The 17,231-nt window shown below is 34.8% G+C and overlaps 1 protein-coding gene across 4 annotated transcripts in view; it reads right to left on the reverse strand.

Annotated features, from left to right (window-relative positions):
* Positions 1 to 17,231, reverse strand: part of DGKB (diacylglycerol kinase beta) — a 331,647-nt gene that overhangs the window by 96,740 nt on the left and 217,676 nt on the right. The window lies entirely within an intron of this gene.

A 17,231-nucleotide genomic window follows, 5' to 3' on the forward strand; every position in this document is an offset into this window, starting at 1 on the left:
TTGGCAGTTTTTGCTTTTAAAAGGCTTCATTGTTTAGAAACCTGGAAATAGCATTAATGGTCTATACGAGAGTATATATTTTTAGGTAACATTTTTTTTTCCCCTGAAAACTGTACACAGTCATCAGCTGCGGTTAAAAACGCTGCTCCATAATAGCTTCTGCAGAGACTTCAGAATGCATTTTAGTGTGACAGAAGGTCTTTACTTAGTAGAAGTCAGAACTCAATATTGAAGATGCACATGGTGGCTATATAAATAATAAATTCTACAACTATAACTACTTATCAGCTCGCCCTTCAAAATACACAACTTTCTACACTGAGTAACACCTAAATGGGTGAGATAGAGTAAAGCCAGGCACACTGCCCTCTTTTTGTTCCACAGCACAGAGCTGTGTGACCAAAAGTCATTCCATCCGAAGTCTTGTTGGATGAGCAGCAAATAAGTCTTCAAACATCCGTGTTTTATGTAGCCGCATGTCATCTGTTTCACTTTTTAGAATGTTGCATTTTGAACACTTATTTTTTAATCTTTGTGCTACACTACAATGTAAAATACGGGCAATCAAGAATAAATCAATATCTTTTCAAAAGCATGTTTAAAATAAACCCATAAAATGGTTCTCCAAGTGCCTTCTATGCCAGTTATTATATACATTCTGATTTGAGGATGTCTATAGATCTCCTTTTTCACAAGGATATACACAAAAGTCACTCCAAGAAATCTGCCTTTGTAAATTTTGGATAATCGTATGGTTAAATTTAGCAACAATCTAGTAGGATTCTTTTCTACAGCCAGAGAACTGGTGAGGAACGAACCTTTATGGGTGATAATTCCAAGCTATCAAGTAAGACCTGTGCTTCTACCTAAGTTATATTTGTCTTGTTAGAGTCTTCAGCTTTCCTTCTTATACTACAGCTACATATTGCATTTCTAATCATTACTTCACCCCTGCTTTTTAAAATCTATCACAGTGCCATGCTACCAGCTGTTGTTTTCTTTCCTAATGCACTTTACTTGCAAGGAAAAAAAAACAAAAACCCACAAACCAGATTTAGATTTCTTTGAACTTCATCCTTACTCACTGCTTTTCAGCTCCTGAGATAAATGGAAGAGATCATTCTTTGCTTTAAAGTCATAATAATTTAGGACGTAAACTTGATAAGGAAGTCAAACATGGTGAATAAGGATACTGTCAGTTAGAATCATTGATCTGATTTCTGCAAATTTGTGGAATTGCAAAGACTGGCTGGCTTGAAAATTGCACTGGTTTAAAAGGCTTCCTAAATCTAAAAAAATAAGTACAGATTTTAGGGTGTATGCTTTCGAGGTAAGAAACAGAAATCAAAGGAGCTACTCACAGGCAGATAAAATGAAGTTCTTCAGTGTTAGCAGAATTGGGGCTAAATTGCAGTATAAAGGTGGGTAATTTTAGTTTAGTTAGCCATTTTCTGGTTTATATAAACTAAGACAAAATAAGCCATTCAAATTACATTTAAAGTGTATTACTCTGCCTTCTATTTCTGTTCAGTCATTCCATAGCCTCAATTTAAAAAGTAACAAGACAAAACAAACAGAACTCTAAATTAAACTGGTACATCTAGACAGAGAAAGCATCAGATGCACATCTTTTGTTAAAAAACATGCACAGTTTTTTGTGAATTTTGAGCATATTGATAAGGAAATGGAAATTGTCAGTGTAAAAAATGCTGCATCATTATAGTTCCTGAGAACTGCAGGTAATATTTCCACCAACACAAATAGCTGTATTTAAATTACAGAATATAGCTTGCAGGTTTGGCTTTCTTTTAAAAAAAAAAATCAATTAAATTATTAAATTTAAATTTAATATTATTATTAAATTATATAAGACTGACATCTAAAATAGATGTGCAAAAGGTGTTCTGCAATAAACTTTTTATATCTGAAAAAAGTAATAAAGCCCATAAAATATGGCTCTACAATGTTAGTTCTGAGAAAGTGCAAGTGAACTTCTCCAAATCTTAACAAACAAAATATTTAAGAGGAAACACGTATGAAACATCTTATAAAATTTTCTTCTTGGCCCTTCACAGCAGTATGCACTAAGCTTAGCATGCTGACTACATAAGACATGTTTATAAAAAGAAAGTGGATCAAACACTTGAGCAGAGTCTATTAACTGGGAGCACAGACCAATTCATCATTTTTCGTTGTAATACTGAGAGAAGAATTAGGATGATGTATATGTCGAGATTTTCATCAGCTTTTTTGCAGATCCTTTGCATCAGTCCACAAATACAGCGACACTAAAAAATATTGTTGTTTTATTGTATAATACAATCCTTACAACTCTTAAACACAGTAATGCATTTTAGTCTTTTTTTAGGATTTTGCCCAGAGAAAAGGATTTATTTTTCCTGTCAGTGGGTGCTGGAATGGGCTGCCCAGGGAGGTGACTGTTCTGCCATCCCTGGAGCTGTTCAGGAAACATTTAGGTGTCTCACTCAGGAGAATGGTTTGTTGGGGAAATATTGGTGATGTATGTATGGTTGGACTAGATAATTTTGGAAGTCATTTCCAACTTGGGCGATTCTATGATTCTATGATCAATACAGACAGGGGATGACCTGCTGGAAAGTATCTCTGCAGAGAATGACTTAGGGGTCCTGGCAGTCAACAGGTTGGTCATGAGCCAGCAATGTGCCCTCACAGTCAAAAAAGCCTTGGTTCCCTTGGGTGCACTAAAAAAAGCAGGGCCAGCAGCTGGACACAGGTGATCCTCTCCTTTACTGTGCCCTGGTGAGGCAACAGCTGGAATCCTGTGCCCAATTCTGGGCTCCTTAGTTCAAAAAAGGCAGATAACTTCTAGAGGGAGTTTAACGGATGGCCACAAAGATGATTAGAGGGCAGGAGCATGTCCTGTACAAGCAAAAGTTGGGATACCTGGGATTGTTCAGTCTGAAGAAGAAAAGATTGAGAAGAGATCTCATCTATGTTTATAAATATCTAAAATGCAGAAGTCAGTGGATGGGGCCAGGCCCATTTCAGTGATGTGCAGTGCTAGAACAAAAGCAAAAAATGGAACACAGGAATTTCCATACAAACATGCAAAGAAGAACATCTCCGAGGGTGGCAGAGCAGAGAGGTTGTGAAGTCTCCTCTGCTGGAGATATGCAAGACTTGTTTGGATGCTTTCCTGCTCAACCTACTGTAGAGAACCCAGGGGGTGTTGGATTTGATGACCTCCAGAGGTCCCTTCCACCCCTACGATTCTATGTAGTATGTAACACATAGCCAAGGTTGAATCAAATGTATCAGACTACAATTCATTACTTGGATGGTATGAGGACATAGCATAAGACATAAGATTTGAAATATAACTTTCAGATTGAAAAGATCCATATTTACACATTTTTGTGCAAGTCCCAGAACTGTCTGTAATTACAGTTTTCAGGTAACAAGTATATATTTCTGGATTAAGCACATTAACTAAATCTAAGTCCCTTCAGGGAAGGGGGTGGAAAAAGTCAAACCTGTTCAGTGAAAACAGCACTGCTTTTATGAGACTGTTAAGAGCTGTTAAGGTAAGGCAGAACTGCACTATGCTTTCTGAAAAAAATTCTGATCTTTGCAAGTGAACTAATGCCTACAGAATTTTCCTAAGTACTAATTACAGACTGTGTGTTTTTAACAAATGTAAAATTGTGGCTTTTATCTCTGTAGGAATATTATTATCATACCAGCTCTACTTTTTAAGTTCTACAAGAACGTACTAGGGATTTTTTTTCCTTTCATTTTGGTAACTTACCTTTTTATTCACAGAGCTAGCATACCTGACACCCTCACTCTCTTGTATAAATCTAAGCCCTTTGCCAGATAGGTTATCCAGATAGTTTATTTTTTTATTATTATTTTTTTAAATACCAGGAAATAATGAATATATTATGTTGTGTTCAGTAGTGTCTGCATCTCTCAGTGTGCTCAGCAGCATTTCTCAAAGTTTGTTCCATTTCGAAAATGCTTCATTCTAAAACCTGTTTCATCTCCCAGTTGCCTCTTACAACTAGAGAGTTCCTGAGAGTACGAAGTATCACGGGGAACTGTCACGTGACAAATTACCACTGTCATCCATCAAATATTAAAGCTGCTCACCACTGACCTTGAGCACCACTTATGCTCCTACCACCACAGCCCTTTTCTAAGTCAGCAGGGTACAGCTGGCACAAATTCAGCCGAGCAATCAGTTTCGTTCCAGTTCACAAAAGTTGAGACTTCTAAAACTACTATGCATCATGCTGTAGAGTCCTGACCACCCTCGAGAAAGGTGTCCAACACCTGACTGTTGCTACTGAGGAGTATTACCTGCACACATTGATTTGCAGCAAAGTATTTCTCAGTAAGTATTTCCACTTAACATTTACTCTCAGGGAACCTGTGTAGCGAGAGATATTTACGAGTTGCTTTCAGCTTAAAAATAAATCACCTCTAATTCCTCTAAGCGAAATCAATCAAAAGTCTGTAAAAAATGGACTCATTGTTTGGTCGATTCTGGTAGAAAAGTAAACAGCACTTCAGCTTTTCTCCACCATTAAGGTCTAAATGGCCTAGAAAGTAAATCAATATCTCCAGTCAGCCTTCTGGCTATTGTTTAGCCAGTAGATATACTGCCAGTAGATGGCTTACTGCACTCCTCTGGGACTAACCTGTAATCCTCAGAGAGTAATAATAAGTTCGTTATCTAGTTCAGCTCTCTGTTGTACATTTAAATGGACCACATCCATCAGCAGCACTTGTTAAAGTTAAGGGACAATGACATCCCATTCAACCTTTTTCACAGTGAAATACTAACAGTGCCCGATGGAGAAAATTATTGTTAAAAATCTTATTTGCTGTCAAGTTATTAAAAATAGAGTACTGCAAATGAGGAAAACGATAAATAAGGATTTTTCTTATACAGGAAACATTCTTTTCATTAATGAGTTAAGTTATGGTGAAGTTTCTTTCTGTCACAGATCATGCAGTCTTTCATTATTCATATTAATCAGTTTCAAATATTTCTGCTTAAATACTGCTGTGAAGCAGGCAGCTGTCAGAACCAATGAGCACTTCTATGTCTTTGCTGAGCTACCAGATGTTTGCTGGACCCAAACGGTTTTCCCTCCCTCTACCTAGGAGTGCACAAGAAAGACCTATTATTTTACACAGCAGAGCTGTAAAAGCATTTTCTCTCAGGTCACAGAAGTTGTGCCATGCTCTCTGCCAGGGAGAGTTTCTCTCTGATCTGAGCACTCAGTTTTATTGTTTACACACATTTTCTCTGGTAAAAGTGCAGACTATCACAACATGGCAAACAAAATATTACTTTTTCTGTAGTTAGTCTGAGAATTTAAAAAAAACTTCCTGCTTACTAATTGCAGTGAATGGATCCATACTGTAAATTGTGCACATGAAGACTGCTGCAGCTTCACAGTCGTTCCTCAGAGGGTTATACAAATACATAGTAATCATGGACTCATCTGCCACACTGCAGCAGGTTCTTTTCTCTGATTCAAGAATTTTTAGGAAGAATAGAAAAGGAAAAGAGGTGAGGGGTAGGTCTATGTCCCAAGCAAAGGATTTCTGCAGTTTATATAGTTAGTAACAATCTGTCTATCTGTCTATCTATCTATCTATCTATCTATCTATCTATCTATTTATTTAAGTTAGAATTGTCTATCTGGACTGCAGCTACATTTAGGTAAATGACAAACAGTCTTCATATCACAAGGAGAGTTGATAGTCCTAAATAAAGGTTAAGGAATTGATCTTTCTAATGGATCATCTAAATTCAGAGGTTAAACTCAAACAGCAGTGTTCTAAAAAAGGACAAAGGGAACTTCATTACAGTGGTAATTCCTGAAATACAGCTTTAGTTCCTGATGAGCTGTTGGTACTGTGATAACCACTAGGTGACAGCTAGAGAGCACCCACCAGTGTCCTGATGTTCTAACAACTTTGCTCCAGCCCTAAAGGAATTTACTCAATTTGGTGGATTTTTTTAGATCACTCCACATAGCACTGTGATGAAAATCAATAGAATTTAGGTTTGTATAAGCTTGTATCTTCATTTTGAAGATATCTGTTGCTCTTGTGTGGCATAATGCTTGCACATCTTAAAAATGGAACCTCAAAGTCTTCTTAGTGGAACAAATCTTTGGCCGAGAATAAGGTCTGGTGAAAGGATGGATCAAAGACATCAAAGCCACAGAATGGAAAACCTGAAAAGTATTACAGAAAGTGTCCTCTCAAAATATTTTGCAAAAGTGGTTCTCATCCCTCCTCGAGTACGCAAATGTAAATTAGAATTAAAAGAAATACCTTCTTTACTTTTGATTTGATTTTGATTTCTTGACTTTTGATTTGAGTATTTATATCATTACAAGAAATCAGCAGTGCTTTTTATATTTTAGGAAGGGAATTTTTTTTTGCTTTGAATACTGTTTTTATATAGTTACATTTCATCACTCCTACATCAAATCTATCTCTTTAGGCTTCTGTGCCTTGTAATATCTTCCTTTACCAAAACAGACAATCTCTTTGCAATTAAATGACATCTCATACGGATATTTCCCATGATGCCCCCATACTTCAACTTTTTTCTCATTATGATAAATGATTAAAATTAATCTATATGGTGACTTTTTCCAACTTTTGCAGCTTTGGGGGAAAACTTTTCCATTTTCTATGCTCTTTCTAAAGACTGGACACTAGAATCATATATGTTACTACAGCAGTAGTATAAGAAATGACATATAAAATTTAAATAATTACTTTCCTACTTACAAGCAAGATTCTCCTGTTCATAAACCAAGGACTATATGTGCTTTCTAAGCCACAGAATCACCCTCAGAAGCTCCCATTCAGCTCATTACTAGGCATGAGCATTTAGTCCTTTAGTCCTATCCAGAGTCAGTGTTTTCTGAAATGAATTACTCCATTTTCCACATGATCTACATTTGTGATTTCCAGATGTTTGACCTTGCATTTAGCTAATTTGAAAAATATATAGAATAACTATCCAGACAACTGCATTATTTACATTTCTGCATTATTAAACTTTTTTAAGATGAAAACTTTATTAGCAATGCTTTCTTACAGGTCTCTGACAAAGACACTAAGTTACACTGTGAAAAATAAGTATTTAATTCGGTGTACATATTTTGGACATAAAAACACACATTTTTAACTATAGAGAAGTGGCTTTCATTGGCTGTGCACTTTTGGTTTATGTAACATGCTGATAAGAAAATATTAGAAACAGAATATGCATAAAATATAGAAATAGAATATGCATTTTGGCTTTTGTGGAGCGTATTATAGAATCCAATCAATATGCTTCTAATCTCCTATAACATTAAAAACATGCTAAAACCTAAATACCATTAAAAAACCTAAAACCTTTAGATACTTATTTAAAAGAATTATCTCATTCCTTGTGCAGGAACTAATACTCTTAGTAGCAATGTACGTGCTGGCACAAACTGCATAGTTTGATAATTATTTTAGGCATTTATAACACAATCATATCCTAGTAGCTCGTAAAGGAATGTATATTCTTTCTCTCTTTAGCCAGAGAGAAAAAAACAATTTGATTATTTTAAGTATGATTACATTAAAAAAAAAACACAAACGAGTTCTACATAAACAGACTCTTATTTAATCTTACCTATTCCTGACATTTCTTGGGTCTAAAGCTGAATATTTTACCCAAATGCTGGGACTGAGGAAACAAATCCTTTTCAAAGCTTTGCTGATGAGGCGTGAACAGATACCCAAGGTTACCCATAGTTAAGACTGAATTTTCAGAGGGATCACCATTCTCAGTTGATTGATACATCACTAGAAGTTTCATGTTACAGATAAAATAGAAAATAAGCAGTCTCTTCAATACTATGGCACCAACAAAACAAAGAAATTATAAGCTCTAACATTAGTCAAAAATAGTGGTAACAAAACATCCTGATGGAAATAGCTTTAAAGTTGATGTAAATAGACCTTTCTTAGCACAAAGTAACCACAGGGAGCCCAGTTTAAGATTTGTTTGCTTTTCTCTGCTGTGCTTAGATAATATGAAAAAGTTCAATCTCTGCAACAAGCAGTGCACTAAGAGGGCAGGTGCTGTAGGTGCTGTCATACAGCCACCCCTCCAGTGAGACTCAGAGCATCCTGACAGCCCACAGTACTGCAAGAGATGTAGCCAGGATCAGTGATTGGATCATGTGGTAAAATGGGAAAAAATTAGCTAACCTACAGCTCCTTGGAGATGCTCATCATTTGGGAGTGTACAGATGGCTGCTAAACTTAAGTTTTCTTAACTTTCCAAAATTCCTCTTTTGAGCAAAAAACCTAAAACCGGAGGCTGGCAAAGGCATTGTAATCCATCTGTGTTGGCATGGGTCACTGGCTCTGTGAATACCTCTCATATCCTAGAGCACCCTATGTAGGCATGGATCTACAATGAAAGAACCTAAAAAAGAGTTAGAAAAATACAGCCTATGGAAATTCTAGTAAATTTAACATCCAAATTCAAAATCTAAGAAGACTGTAAATGTCAGGAATATTCTAAATGGGCTTTTTTAAGTCTTCTCATTCAATGAAAAATTCTGATATTTAATGTCTACTAGAGAAAGAGACAAATGTCCTGCATAGCCACTTTCTAGCTGATAAAATTGCAATTTTGTCACTAATTAGAACAATTACCTATGTCTAACAGGATTATTTACATAACCTACAGTAACCTATTACCTTTCATCATCTTTTTAACTGAGTCCTTTAAGTATGGCAAATATATTGCTTTTATTTATAAATGAGAAGTAAGGACAGAGAAGAATTAAGAAGATCTGGAATGTCTGTTCTTCTTAGAAGTCTGAACCTACACCTCAACATCTGTTGCTTTTATCAACACACAATACATTTTTCCAGAGACTGGCACAGTTTTTAGCCGCAGCAACACTGGAGTAAATCTGAGAGAACGGTCAGAACTGAAGTTCTCTCCCATCATAACGAAAACTATTTATTTCTGGCAAAACGACTGACAAGCATTCTTCCCCCAGAATCTTGTAATTTAAAGAAGTGTAGATTAAAAGACGCATTAGCAAAATCTATACACATGCCTAAGTGAATCCATCAGTGTTAGACATAAGTAGAATCAACTGTTTATGGAAAATAGCATTGCCAGGAGGTATCAATGACCTTCACCCTCTGCAAGTCTTGCAGCAGGAAAAACTAACGACGAGGGAAACATCCAATATTACTGAAAACAAACTGCTAATCAACATGTTATTGATCCCTTGTTTTTGGCAAGGTCATTTAGAGTTTTAAAAAATGATCTCACACTAAATCTTTATAGAAAAAGTGGACTAATTTGATTTACAAAGTAAAGTGCTATTAATTATGGAAGACAGTCAATAAAAAAGCTGATTCCTCTAAACACAAAACAGATCTTATAGCCTATGATTTACGATGATGATTATGATGGCAAAATATTTGCAGTGCTCAACATCATCTAACTTTGGTTAACTGTAATAAAAGATGGAGGAAAAATATAAACAAGCATCAACACAAAGAACATTAGGAAACAACCTTTAGAGTAGTAAAGGTAAACATCTGGATTAAGAAGAGTACATAAAAAGAAAAATAATGTGGCCTATTGTTTCTTTTTCACTGCAGAGCATACAAAAATAAGTTTTGTAATATTATAGCCAGATCTCCGTCTTGCTGCTGCTTTGTGTAATAACCCCTGAATATTTAAGTTATGTAACCGAGACATCTCAAGGGCACACATCTATCTAAAAGTATGTACTCACTACAATTTTTCCCATTCTAGACTATTAGTATAGCAGTAAAATCTGGCAGTTTTTGTCTTAACTAAGGCAAACATTAGACTTTACTAAAAAAAAGTTTTGTGGGACTAAAAAATATTTCAGAAATAAATTCAGTTTGTTTGTTTTTAAGAAATACTATTATACCCTTAAGTTAAAGATTGGAAACAACTTTTGAATTTTAAATGTTAAAAATTACATAAATACTTCATAATATAGACATAAAACTGTTCAAGAAATAAGTAAGGGAAGGCCAAAAATGACAGAAGGATCAATTTTAGATTAAAGAGCAGAAAACTGAAGAAATTGGAAAAATCAAATGCATCTATCACAATATATGTAGCTTTTCTTTTGTGCTCTTTTGAGTCTACAAAGTGAAAATGGGAAAATTCACACTTTTGAGAATAATTGTTTCAAGCTGCCAATAAACAAAGACAGAAATAGCATTGGTTATGCCACATCATATTTTCCCACTTTTTTCATAACCACAAGATTTAAAGAATGTTTCTGACACTGATGTAATCAAAGGGCTCCAAAATGCAACACACACAGCTTGGGCCTTCAGTATATGTACCTTAATTCACTCTGGATTTTACAGCCATCTTTTTAACACAAACAGTATCTATCCTGTATTGTTTAGAGAGAAAAAAATCGATTTTTAGAAGAATTTCTCATACTGCAGCCTAAAAAAATGTTCTCTTTATGCACAGGAAACTGGTTGAGTAAACTATCATTATTGCATAGTTGCAAGGTGCTGGAAAACAGTCTAAACTAAATCTGCATTTATTGCTAAAAGCCTTCATCATGTTTGCTTTGCTTTCATATGAACAACATGGCATTTAATTTTGATAAGCTGTCATTTTTTCTAGCATGTTTAGAGAGCAGTCAGACAGAGCAGTACATTTATGTCTTCCATCAAAAGCCTTACGATGCAGAACTACTCGTCTTCTGGAGTCCTTGTCAAGCTTGGTGAGCTGTTCAGGCTGAGAAAGGACAATGTCATATTGTTTTAAGCTCATGTGTCATCAAAGAGAGATATAGATCTTTTGGTTTCTATCAGCACTAATGCACGCTTGTGCATTCATACACATCTTATAACTTTGTTTGCAAGATGCAACTTGATAGTATTGTAGTGACAGCTGGAGAAATCAATAAAAGTCTCCATCTTTCAGGGTACCGAGGCGCTGCACTGCTTATCCTGTACCAACCTGCATGCCTGGAGTACCTACTCCCATCTGTGTAAAAAGGTGGTTGCAGGGGTAAAATATTGACAAGTCCGCACAGTGTGAGTTGATAGAGTTGACAAATGACTCGTACAATGCTACTCATCAGCTCTCATTTCTAAGTCTAGTCAAAAGTTATATATTTCCATAGATTCAATATTTTTTCACTTGAGTAATTGTAAGAGATCATTCCCGAGAAGTTCCCAAGAAATATATCTGCTATATCTTGTTTCCAACATTATAAGGTGGTAACTCTAAAGTAAAACCTTTCCTCAGGGAAATTGCTTTTTATATCTTTTCAAACTCTTGATCTTGTTAAAAAAAACACATATATATAACCTAGACAAATAAAAACACTCTTTCATTTTTCGTAAGAAAAAAGAAACAAAAATCCTTTGCAATAGCCTGTGTAGAAGGGGAACCAGGGACATTTCTGCTAATATTATTATTATCAAGAAACTTAAAAATACATAATGATTTTGCATTATTTAGATAAAGTAAAAATAACAAGGACAACAACATATTATCTGATAAATATGTAACCTCTTTTGGCTTTCTACCAGAAATTGCACTAGATTGAAATTCATACATCATTATTTTTGGTAATACTGTAAGCTAATCTAACACCAGAAAGATGATATACCTTCTTTATTCAAATTTTTGCCAACTAGTGACCTGATATTACCTATCATTCTGTGATGTCTTCTTTAAGTGCAAAATAATCAATTGAAATTAACTATATAAAATTACAGAAGATATCATGTTTAAAATGACTTGATGCAACTTACATTAGTCAAAGTGCTATATGTTTATAAGATCTAAGAAACTTCTAGCTGCACATTAGTCTGTGGTTACATCAACAGCAGCCTTTGCAAATGGGCCCACACCTACACCTACCTTGCTTTCAAACTGCTGTGCATCTGTGGGTGACATCAAGAGAAAGCTGTGGTTCTTTCATGTTGCTGGATTTGCAAACAAGTCACCTAAATGCCTTCTCAGGAGAGTCGTGATTTGACTAACACCAATCTTGGACAACGTAGAGGAGTGTTAGAGCAGCAGTAGCATGTATGCAGGATGCAGCATGCTCTGTCAAAATCTGTGCTTTTAGAGCAGTACATGCTCTAAAATACTTGTAATGGCAAGATGTCACTGTTGCACGTAAGTAGCCTAAGACTGGGTAGTATAAACTGTGCACCATAGTAGAAGCTGGAAATCTTTCAAAATTGTGCTTTCTATTCTGCACACTAGAAACATTTTCCTGAATATATGAGTATATATTTTCCAAATAAATGCTCTTTAAGGAGAGCTGTCAGATCAGGTACTCCAGGTAGTCTTCAAGAGGAGTTATTTCAACTTATTTAAGAGTATAATTCTAAGAATGCATTTTGCAAAAATCTAGATTCAAGTTGCTATTAGATGTTCATAATAACAAAAAAAAATAAAAATAAAAAGTCACAGGAACATTTTTGTTAGCATTTTGTTATTATTTCTGCAGCAGTGAGATACATGTGTGTCTGTCCTGGAACAGGAGACACCTGTGTCACAAACTAAACAAAAAGATTGTTTGTGAATCAGAAATCCTTTACATTTAATAGATTTTTTTTCGTATTATAGATCAGATAGGAGGATTTATTCACTGGCTGAGAGAATGCCAGTGTTATTATTTCTTATATAATGGTGTTTTCCAATTTGGAACAGTGAGATTGCTAACTTTAAAATTAAAAAATCACGTGCCCGAACTCAAAAAGCATGACATTTAGAAAAAAATCATATATTTGGGCACTTTAAATTTGTCCTTTGCTACCTTCTCTAAGAGATATTCAAATTATTCCTTTACCACTTCTCTACAACGGTAGAGAGAAAAAAACATTTGCAACTGAAAGTAAGCTTTTCCAACTATGACAAGAATTTGAAAATAACAATTCAGTAATACTCAAATACACTAACATTTTTTAGGAAAATATTAAAAATATTTGCTAATACTGGAATAATAATAATTATGTTATGTACCATGAATTCCTGTAACTCAAGGTCAATCTTATTTGCACAGGGAACTTTTGCAAGGAATAGGCCCAAGTTCATAAAAAATTGGAAGAACGCTAAGGATAAAGGATGAGCACAATACTGTCTGATCACTTGAGAGGTTAAGACTCTCAGCCAATTTACATTTATTTCACGTTTGTTCCTCAGTTTATTTATAAATGGTTGGAGATGTCTGACTGAACATGTTTAAAATAGAGATTTAGAAATCTGACATGAAGGAAGCACGAGACAATTAGAAAAGAAGTTATGATGTAGTATCTGGACAGATTTAAATCACATTTACAAGGAGACAATGCCAGACAGGTAAAACCTTGACAAGGAAAAGGCAAAGTAATAATATTTCTTTTTATTATTAGATATTGTGCGGTGGCATAACTAGTGAAGACAAAAGCCAACATTAGTATTCTGTGCCTATTTCTTAAGACTATTCAGTGTAACGTGTTTCATCATTTGCTTAAGTGACTGAAGACAAAAAACCTGCATTCTTTAACATTCATGCAAAAAAGTCCCAAGGGGGGAACAGATCTGGAATATCAATCAAACACCCCGCTGTTTTAGCCAAAAAATGATCTGTGGCCACTTACACCCATGTTTGAAGCTTCTCTCATCCAAGTCATGGAAAGAAGGAAAAAAGGAAATCTTCTGAGGTCTTTTGTTATTTATATTGCCTCAAGATCTATTTTTTTTACATTAGCTTTATTAGTAAAAATATTATTTTGTATATAGGGCTAATCAGTAATAATGATCTATATTATAGGTATACATTTTGACTTGATGGACCAGCTTCAAAGAACAGACACATTCTGAAAATGCAATACTTTAGATTCTGATCCACTAAGTATTATGATTTAATGTATAGTTTCTTTGAGGACAAAAATGAATACTATCCGATTACAACAGGTTTTGCTGCTGAGAATAAGAAGAAATCCAACAGCTACCATAGCAAATGGAAAAAGAAGCATGTTCTGATATTATGCCACATGCACTTTCTGGCATTTGTTCAGCACACTGTAGCTCAAAAATAGCTGTGAGCATCTATGTCCCATTAACACTATGTTGATTATTATTATTGTCTCATCAGTAGTTTGTTTACGACAGCTCTGGGTGACAAGGATACTGAGATTCTCTGTCGAAGCCATCACCTGATGAGATTTTTATTGGCATAAGATCTTTCTTTCCCTTAGTTAGCTGCATTATAAAAATCACTGTTTCATTAAATGCAAATACTATTGTCTGCCTTTGGCTTTTTGCAAGATTCTTATCACTGCTATAATAACCTTGATCTGGCATTGCATTAATCAGTTTCTTCCCTAACTGGGGATAAGCTAATCTAATATTTCTTCTGAAGAAATTCATGCTATAATAGTAAAACATCAAATGGACAAGTTGAAGCTTCCTTAATAAAACCTTTATTTCTGATTCCCACATTTATGAAAGATATAAAAGGAATTCTTATTGTCTTACTGAAAGGAAATTCCACAGAAAGGCTAGTACTAAGAGGGAAACAGCAAATGTTTGATTGTTCTTAATAAATAACATTTACTTACAGTTGCATTACCGAAACCTTAGGCATTCAGTCTAGACTAGGGCATTGCTAATGAAAATATTCTGGAGCCCCTTTCCAGTTTCCTTCCTTAATTGACCATGCTAATAAGGATGGCCATTCCAAAATGAAGTATGTTCTTGTGAGGAAAGTGCTCCATACCCATGAATACAGGGGAACATTTTTTTTGTTTTGGTGGATATTAATGAGATAGCCTATATTTTTCTAATAGATCTATATAAGCAGATCTCAGACATAGTATTTTTAAAAGGGTTCAGACTACCTCCACTGAATTACTGGATACTGCGTACTTAAGTTCTCTGCACTAGAACAGATAGTCTGCCTTTAGTTCTGTCTTTAGCTATATTTCTCCTCTAAGATTTAAAAAAAAGTTAAAATAAAAAATGCCCTTCCTTCCTCTTCTGACATTTTTGGAAGTGGAAAAGTTGATACCTAACTAAAAAAAAATCTCAATTAATGTCTGAGGTTGCAACAACATGGTATGATTGTTGCTTCAGTACATTGTATTGTGCAAATTACGTGACTATTTCCATGCTCAATCTAAGCGTCTTTCAAATTTATCTAACAGTATTTCTCCCAGCAGTTTTAGTTATCTTTGCTATTAAATATTACGTTATGTTATGCTGAAATCAGAACTGGCATTACTATGGAAAAAACATCACCTACCTCTGCTCAACAAACAACTCCTTTTCTATCAAATGCTACTCCATTCTGATGACTTTCACTTCTCATTTGTGCTTTCTATTAGATAATCAGAGAGGTGGTTATAGAAAGGAAAAGCCACATTCTGATTCTGACGTGAACTTCATCTTAGCAGTGTTTTGCTATGAATTTTTAATCATCCTGTGTCATCATTCATCCAAACGTGGATTTAATTTCAAATCTTTTGGACTAGCATTTCAAATGTGCGTAATTCCAATCTAGACTATCTCAAGATTTAGCTGATAGTATTGTTTATCATCACCAAGAAGTTTTTCCATGGTGGAACTGTTTGAGAAAGTACCTATAAGATTAAAAAATACTGCTCTTTGTACTGCAAAAGAGATTCCTTTGTATCTACCTTGCTATTATTGCATTATTCACCTTTAGATGAAGTTCTCATATTAAGTATTGCAGAAGCCTTATATTTTGAAAATATACTCTGACAAAAAGATCACTCACAGTAATTCATAAGTAAATGAGCCATCATAAACAAAACATTACTAAAAAGAAATCTAAAATTATCCAAGATTAGTTATTTCCTGCAAATGATTTTAATACTCCTTGATTATATAATGTCCTCTAAATGGTCATGAATCATTAGCAATATAAATGGAGTTTACTAAGAAACAAAAAGTAATAAACGTATACAAAGTCGGACCAATAATGTTTAAAAATTTACACTTAAAAAATAGTGAATGAGAATCAGGAAAAATGACAGAGCAGAAACAAAGAGGGATGTGCAATGAAGCTGAATTTATAACAGAATTACACACCTTCTCCATACGTGCATTTCCAGGCCTTGAGCTGGAATTAATAGTACTCACGTTAACTGCTTACAAAGCAGAAGCCAGGTAATCTGCTTTATCTTCATCTTTTTCAATATATTATAGGTTTTTTTTCACAACAGTGATACTTCAAATTCAGCTTTGTCACTATTTAATTCTAAAAGGGATATGGCTCCATTCATGTCCTTCAATAACTGAAGCTATAAAATGATTCCAGAACATTGCCTCAAGGATTTTTGTCACAACTTGTATATTTATGCCTAAAACTAATCAAGCTATTGGCAGCTGCTTCCTAGAAACAGTCTGAAGAGTTAAAAGCAGCACAGGTGATGTGCTTTTGCACCTCTTCTGATTTTGCAAGATCACACCCATGACACCACGGTATTACACAAGGATGGTAGTCCATGTAGGAATAGCCAGTGATTTCTTTAGAGTTCACAGATGCTTGCAAAAAGTGACTTTTTTTTTTCCTCGTTTGCATCCAGAACTAAAAGAAACAAACAAGGACAAGTAATTTTTGCCGTTGATATTCCAAGGAACGTTATTTATACTATCATTTAGTATGTAGCAAAATACAATGTCATAAATTTTCCAATCTGGCTTACAAGAAAGGCTTTTATGTTCTGAATGTGGATTTTTGCTTTATTTACTTCTGCAATGTCGGATTTGACTGGTAAGACAGATAGCAATACTTTACATTTTCATGAAATTCACCTGATTACAGTTTTACTGATCTAGAACAGTGAAGTAAATAAGAAAGTGAAATTAAAGGTATGAAGATACATCAGACCAATGCAAAATTGATGGGAGTTCTGGGACAGGTCTCATGAGCTCCAATAGCACCCTCCTGATGAAGTCAAATCCTCAGAAAAGTTCACTCCTTCTGAGTTTTCTGTCTTCACTTTGGGATGGAACTGGAAAAGTATCTCCTGCATCCATAAGTACATTTTTCAAAGCAGAAATTCTGCTTAGCTTTGAACTATGATTAAAGGGTACAAGTCAAATGGACAAGGGCGTGAAATTTTCTGTGTGCTTGTACTGCAAGCATACTTTTCCATCATCCTTTAATCTA

The sequence above is a fragment of the Meleagris gallopavo genome, chromosome 6 (assembly GCF_000146605.3).
Source record: "Meleagris gallopavo isolate NT-WF06-2002-E0010 breed Aviagen turkey brand Nicholas breeding stock chromosome 6, Turkey_5.1, whole genome shotgun sequence".
Classification (NCBI taxonomy): Eukaryota; Metazoa; Chordata; class Aves; order Galliformes; family Phasianidae; genus Meleagris; species Meleagris gallopavo.